This window comes from Bos indicus, chromosome 9 (assembly GCF_029378745.1).
Source record: "Bos indicus isolate NIAB-ARS_2022 breed Sahiwal x Tharparkar chromosome 9, NIAB-ARS_B.indTharparkar_mat_pri_1.0, whole genome shotgun sequence".
Taxonomy (NCBI): Eukaryota; Metazoa; Chordata; class Mammalia; order Artiodactyla; family Bovidae; genus Bos; species Bos indicus.
This window is the reverse complement of record NC_091768.1, coordinates 75,310,027-75,318,033: the sequence shown is the minus strand read 5'-3', so window position 1 is coordinate 75,318,033 and position 8,007 is coordinate 75,310,027.

Here is an 8,007-nt window from a genome sequence, read left to right as displayed (position 1 = left end):
GTGACTTCCGTGTGACTATATAAGATTTATATATTGAATTTTTAACTTATTCTACTGATCTTCCTCTTACCCCTCTTATTAGCCTGTGATTCCCCCATCACCCAGCTTTATTCAGGCTAATACCCTTCCATCCTTCAGGTTCTAACAAAGTTGTAACCACCTAAAAAAAGAGTCCTTAAAACTTAGATTAAGTTCCTGTTCATGCTCCTGTAAACCCATCACTCTCCTGATAAAACTTACAATTTCAATACTTGTAATAGCTTTATTGGGCTTCCCAGGTGTCTCAGTGGTAAAGAATCCACCTGGCAATGCATGAGATATGGGTTTGGTCCCCGGGTCAGAAAGATCCCCTGGAGGAGGAACTGGCAGCCCTCTCCAGTATTCTTGTCTGGGAAATCCCATGGACAGAAGAGCCTGGTGGCCTACAGTCCGTGGGGTCACAAAAGAGTCAAGACTCATTAAGTGACTAAATGACAACAACAATAGCTTGATTAATACCTGCTCAATCTCTCACTAGACTGTAAGCTCCATGAACACAGAGGCCATCTCTCTCTTGTTTAAGTCTACACCTCAGTGTGTAGCAGTGTTGGATATACACAGTGGCGCTCAATAACATTTAATGAATTAATAAGTAACTTTAGTCTCCAAGTGACTAGCATAATGCTGCCAAAAAATAGATACTGCAGCAGATGTTGACTGCGGAGCTCTGCCCAGGAATAGAAAATTTCGTACCATTCTCTCCCTGCTACTGGGAGTGCTACTGGCAGACACCCTCAGCTGCCAGCTGCCTTTGGAGAATGCCTCACTTTTAAATTTATTTTTAACTGGAGGATAATCACTTTACAATGTCACCTTGGTTTCTGTTGTGCAATAAAGTGAATGTGTACACATATATTCCCACCCTCTTGAACCTCACTGCCATCCCACCTGCATCTCACCCCTCTAGGTCATGACTAAGCACCAAGCTGAGCTCCCTGGGTTATGCAGCAGCTTCCCACTAGCTTTCTATTTTACACATGGTAGTGTATATATGTCAATGCTAGTCTCTCAATTCAACTCAAACTATTTTTCTCCCGCTGTCTCCACAAGTCCATTTTCTATGTCTGCCTCTCTATTTTTGCCCTGCAAATAGGTTCATCTGTACCATTTTTCTAGATTCCATATATACGTGTTAATATATAACATTTGTTTTTCTCTTTCTGACTTACTTCACTTTGTATAATACCCTCTAGGTTTATCCACCTCACTATAACTGACTCAAATTCATTTTATTTTATAATTAACATTCCATTCTATATATGTACCATAATTTCTTTATCCATTCATGTGTTGATGGGCATCATTGAAAAAGCAAGAGAGTTCCAGAAAAACATCTACTTCTGCTTTATTGACTATGACAAAGCCTTTGATTGTGTGGATCACAATAAACTGTGGAAAATTCTGAAAGAGATGGGAACACCAGACCCCCTGACCTGCCTCTTGAAAAATCTGTATGCAGGTCAGGAAGCAACAGTTAGAACTGGACATGGAACAACAGACTGGCTCCAAGTAGGAAAAGGAGTACGTCAAGGCTGTATATTGTCACCCTGCTTATTTAACTTATATGCAGAGTACATCATGAGAAATGCTAGGCTGGATGAAGCACAAGCTGGAATCAAGATTGCTGAGAGAAATATCAATAACCTCAGATATGCAGATGACACCACCCTTATGGCAGAAAGTGAAGAAGAACTAAAGAGCCTTGTGATGAAAGTGAAAGAGGAGAGTAAAGAAGTTGGCTTAAAGCTCAACATTCAGAAAACGAAGATCATGGCATCTGGTCCCATCACTTCATGGGAAATAGATGGGGAAACAGTGGAAACAATGTCAGACTTTATTTTTCTGGGCTCCAAAATCACTGCAGATGGTGACTTCAGCCATGAAATAAAAAGACACTTACTCCTTGGAAGAAAAGTTATGACCAACCTAGACAGCATATTAAAAAGCAGAGACATTCCTTTGCCAAAAAAGGTCCATCTAGTTAAGGCTATAGTTTTTCCAGTAGTCATGTATGGATGTGAGAGTTGGACTATAAAGAAAGCTGAGTGCCGAAAAATTGATGCTTTTGAGCTGTGGTGTTGGAGAAGACTGTTGAGAGTCCCTTGGACTGCAAGGAGATCCAATCAGTCCATCCTAAAGGAAATCAGCCCTGAATGTTCATTTGAAGGACTGAGGTTGAAGCTGAAACTCCAATACTTCAAACACCTGATGTGAAGAGCTGACTCATTTGAAAAGACCCTGATGCTGGGAAAGATTGAAGGCGAGAGGAGAAGGGGATGACAGAGGATGAGATGGTTGGATGGCATCACTGAATCAATGGACATGAGTTTGGGTCAACTCTGGGAGTTGGTAATGGACAGGGAGGCCTGACATGCTGCAGTTCATGGGGTCGCAAAGAGTCAGACACAACTGAGTGAATGAACTGAACTGAGTTTGCTTCCATGTTCTCGTTATTGTAAATAGTGCTGCAATAAACACTGGGGGTATATGTATCTTTTTGAAGAGAATGCCCCCACTGAAAGAAACAGGCAACCCCAAACATGTCCCTTTTCTGGGTGGTTGATACTCAATGACTAATCAGTCTTGGGAGTTGAAGACCCAGCCACTCATGCCAACTCAAAGATACCTCTAAAAGGCCTGGAAGGGATCAGCTGAAGTCTTTATTAGGAAGGCATCATAGCTCACCTCCCTCTGCTCAATCCTGTTTCCTCCACCTCCCTTTCACAGGAGTCAATCCCAAGAGCATACAAGAGCATGTCTGTACGCTAATCTCCCCTAAGAGTCTACTCCATGGGTAACTCAACCTTTGATGGCTACTACAAAAATATTTACTGAACTGAATTGAATATTATGTTCAATTGAATTGAACATTATGCTCCATAAACTCCTATACAGCAAAATGAAGTGAAGTCGCTCAGTTGTGTCTGACTCTTTGCGACCCCATGAACTGTAGCCTACAAGGCTCCTCTGTCCGTGGAATTTTCCAGGCAAAAGTATTAGTGTGGGTTGCCATTTCCTTCTCCAGAGGATCTCCTAGCTCAGGGATCTAACCCGGGTCTCCCGCATTGTGGGCAGACGCTTTACTGTCTGAGCCACCAGGGAACTTATTTATCCTTGTATCCTTGCACTGATTAGAAGGTGACTTTTATAAAGGGAGTGCTATGGTCTGATTGTATATATACCACCAAAATTCACATGTTGAAATTCTAACCCTCAAAGGTGATGATATTAGGTGGTGTGACCTTTGGGAGGTGCTGGAGTCATGAGGGTGGAGCCCTCAGGAATGGAATTAACACCTTATAAAAGAGAGATCCCTCCCTCTTCTGTCAAGTGAGTAAACAGTTAGAAGCCTGCCACCTAGAAGAGTGAAGTGAAGTGAAGTGGCTCAGTCGTGTCCAACTCTTTGTGACCCCGTGGACTGTAGCCTACCAGGCTCCTCCATCCATGGGATTTTCCAGGTAAGAGTACTGGAGTGGGTTGCCATTTCCTTCTCCAGGGGAAATTCCCGACCCAGGGATCAAACCCAGGTCTCCCGCATTGTAGGCAGACACTTTACCATCTGAGCTGCCAAGGAAGCCCAACTTAGAAGAGTACTGCAGCCCTAATCTGCCCATGTTGGCATTCTTATCTTGGACTTGTAGCCTCAAGACTGCTACTGCTGCTGCTGCTAAGTCGCTTCAGTTGTGTCCGACTCTGTGCGACCCGAAACGGCAGCCCATCAGGTTCCCCCATCCCTGGGATTCTCCAGGCAAGAACACTGGAGTGGGTTGCCATTTCCTTCTCCAGTGCATGAAAGTGAAAAGTGAAAGCGAAGTTGCTCAGTCGTGTCCGACTCTTAGCGACCCCATGGACTGCAGCCTACCAGGCTCCTCCATCCATGGGATTTTCCAGGCAAGAGTACTGGAGTGGGGTGCCACTGCCTTCTCCAAGCCTCAAGACTAGGAGAAATATAATCTTGTGGTTTATAAACTACTGAGTTTGTGGTATCCTGTTATAACCACCCAAGCAGACATTGAACACAATAAACTCAAAAAATAAAATATTACCCCAAACAGTTTACTTGTGTTAAACCCTTCCTATTCAAAGTATGATCTTAGAACTATGGCCATTGGCATTCTTTGTGTATTTTGTTACAAATGCAGACTCTCAAGGCCCAACCTGAATCTGACCAACTGAATCCAAATCTGCATTTTAACAAGATCCCAGGTTGTTCATACTGATTTTCAGAAATACTGAGCTAAGGGATTTATTATTATAAATAAAGTGATCTTGCTAATATTTCCTCTCTATGTTGTACGTCTTCATAATGTTTTTCTAAAAAATTTTTTAATTTTAATGTGATCATGCCTTCTTTCATCCAACAAATACTAAATGAGTCCCAAAGATTTCAACCCTACAGCACTTACATTCTACAAAGATGAGAAAATAAACATCAATATACATATTGTAGAGCATGAGGGAAGGTGATAAATGCCCCTCACACACACACACACGCACACACACACACACACACACCAAAAAAACAGTAGGGCAAGGTAAAGAGGATGGGAAGATGGGTTGCAATCCCAAAATTTTGCAGAAAGCCATAAGCAAACACTTGAGGCAAGCTAGGTAGTTAGCCATATGCATATCTAAGCATGATCCTGGAATGTTCGAAGAAGGGTAGAGGCCAATGTGGCTGAAAGAGAATAGGTGAGGCGATGCAGAGTAATAGGAGATGTGGTCATAGAGATAAGAGGGCAGATCTTATGATCAGAGGCTGCTATTTAATAGCTGAAAAGGTAATGCAAGTTCTTTTTCCTCCAAGAAATAAAGTAGTTCTTGCCCGAGCCAATTAGATTTGGGCTGTGACAGTTTGCACAAACCATTTCCCGGCAAACCTTCTGGTTCCTCAACTACAAATGCAGGGATTACAGAAGCCATGTAAGGGCTCTTTCTGCCTGAAACTCTCAAATTCCCAGAGGCATTGATGCCAAAAGCTAATACGTGGTAAAGGAAGAATTATGGCCAGGTTGTGGCATAGATACCCCTCGTCCAAGGTAAGGAGCAATGGCTGTGCTTTGCTGGAGCAGCCGTGAAGAGATACCCCACGCCCAAGGTAAGAGAAACCCAAGTAAGACGGTAGGTGTTGTAAGAGGGCATCAGAGGGCAGATACACTGAAACCATACTCACAGAAAACTAGTCAATCTAATCACACTAGGACCACAGCCTGGTCTAACTCAGTGAAACTAAGCCATGCCCATGGGGCAACCAAAGATGGGCAGGTCATGGTGGAGAGATCTGACAGAATGTGGTCCACTGGAGAAGGGAATGGCAAACCACTTCAGTATTCTTGCCTTGAGAACCCCATGAACAGTATGAAAAGGCAAAATGATAGGATACTGAAAGAGAAACTCCCGAGGTCAGTAGGTGCCCAATATGCTACTGGAGATCAGTGGAGAAATAACTCCAGAAAGAATGAAGGGATGGAGCCAAAGCAAAAACAATACCCAGCTGTGGATGTGACTGGTTATAGAAGCAAGGTCCGATGCTGTAAAGAGCAATATTGCATAGGAACCTGGAATGTCAGGTCCATGAATCAAGGCAAATTGGAAGTGGTCAAACTAGAGATGGCAAGAGTGAATGTTGACCTTGTAGGAATCAGTGAACTGAAATGGACTGGAATGGGTGAATTTAACTCAGATGACCATTATATCTACTACTGTGGGCAGGAATCCCTCAGAAGAAATGGAGTAGCCATCATGGTCAACAAAAGAGTCTGAAATGCAGTACTTGGATGCAATCTCAAAAACGACAGAATGATCTCTATTCGTTTCCAAGGCAAACCATTCAGTATCACAGTAATCCAAGTCTATGTCCCAACCAGTAACGCTGAAGAAGCTGAAGTTGAACAGTTCTATGAAGACCTACAAGACGTTCTAGAACTAACACCCAAAAAAGATGTCCTTTTCATCATAGGGGACTGGAAAGCAAAAGTAGGAAGTCAAGAAACACCTGGAGTAACAGGCAAATTTGGCCTTGGAATACTGAATGAAGCAGGGCAAAGACTAATAGAGTTTTGCCAAGAAAATGCACTGGTCATAACAAACACCCTCTTCCAACAACACAAGAGAAGACTCTATACGTGGACATCACCAGATGGTCAACACCGAAATCAGATTGATTATATTCTTTGCAGCCAAAGATGGAGAAGCTCTATACAGTCAGCAAAAACAAGACCAGGAGCTGACTGTGGCTCAGACCATGAACTCCTTATTGCCAAATTTAGACTTAAATTGAAGAAAGTAGGGAAAACCACTAGACCATTCAGGTATGACCTAAATCAAATCCCTTATGATTATACAGTGGAAGTGAGAAATAGATTTAAGGGACTAGATCTGATAGATAGAGTGCTTGATGAACTATGGAATGAGGTTCGTGACACTGTACAGGAGACAGGGATCAAGACCATCCCCATGGAAAAGAAATGCAAAAAAGCAAAATGGCTGTCTGGGGAGGCCTTACAAATAGCTGTGAAAAGAAGAGAAGCCAAAAGCAAAGGAGAAAAGGAAAGATATAAACATCTGAATGCAGAGTTCCAAAAATAGCAAGAAGAGATAAGAAAGCCTTCTTCAGCGATCAATGCAAAGAAATAGAGGAAAACAACAGAATGGGAAAGACTAGAGATCTCTTCAAGAAAATCAGAGATACCAAAGGAATATTTCATGCAAAGATGGGCTGGATAAAGGACAGAAATGGTATGGACCTAACAGAAGCAGAAGATATTAAGAAGAGATGGTAAGAATACACAGAAGAACTGTACAAAAAAGATCTTCATGACCCAGATAATCACGATGGTGTGATCACTGACCTAGAGCCAGACATCCTGGAATGTGAAGTCAAATGGGCCTTAGAAAGCATCACTACCAACAAAGCTAATGGAGGTGATGGAATTCCAGTTGAGCTATTCCAAATCCTGAAAGATGATGCTGTGAAAGTGCTGCACTCAATATGCCAGCAAATTTGGAAAACTCAGCAGTGGCCACAGGACGGGAAAAGGTCAGTTTTCATTCTAATCCCAAAGAAAGACAATGCCAAAGAATGCTCAAACTATCGTACAATTGCACTCATCTCACACACTAGTAAACTAATGCTCAAAATTCTCCAAGCCAGGCTTCAGCAATATGTGAACCATGAACTTCCTGATGTTCAAGTTGGTTTTAGAAAAGGCAGAGGAACCAGAGATCAAATTGCCAACATCCGCTGGATCATGGAAAAAGCAAGAGAGTTCCAGAAAAACATCTATTTCTGCTTTATTGACTATGCCAAACCCTTTGACTGTGTGGATCACAATAAACTGTGGAAAATTCTGAAAGGGATGGGAATACCAGACCACCTGATCTGCCTCTTGAGAAATTTGTATGCAGGTCAGGAAGCAACAGTTAGAACTGGACATGGAACAACAGACTGGTTCCAAATAGGAAAAGGAGTTTGTCAAGGCTGTATATTGTCACCCTGTTTATTTAACTTATATGCAGAGTAAACCATGAGAAACACTGGACTGGAAGAAACACAAACTGGAATCAAGATTGCCGGGAGAAATATCAATAACCTCAGATATGCAGATGACACGACCCTTATAGCAGAAAGTGAAGAGGAACTAAGGAGCCTCTTGATGAAAGTGAAAGAGGAGAGTGAAAAAGTTGGCTTAAAGCTCAACATTAAGAAAAATAAGATTGTGGCATCCGGTCCCATCACTTCATGGGAAATAGATGGGGAAACAGCGGAAACAGTGTCAGACTTTATTTTTCTGGGCTCCAGAATCACTACAGATGGTGACTGCAGCCATGAAATTAAAAGACGCTTACTCCTTGGAAGGAAAGTTATGACCAACCTAGATAGCATATTCAAAAGCAGAGACATTACTTTGCCAACAAAGGTTCGTCTAGTCAAGGCTATGGTCTTTCCTGTGGTCATGTATGGATGTG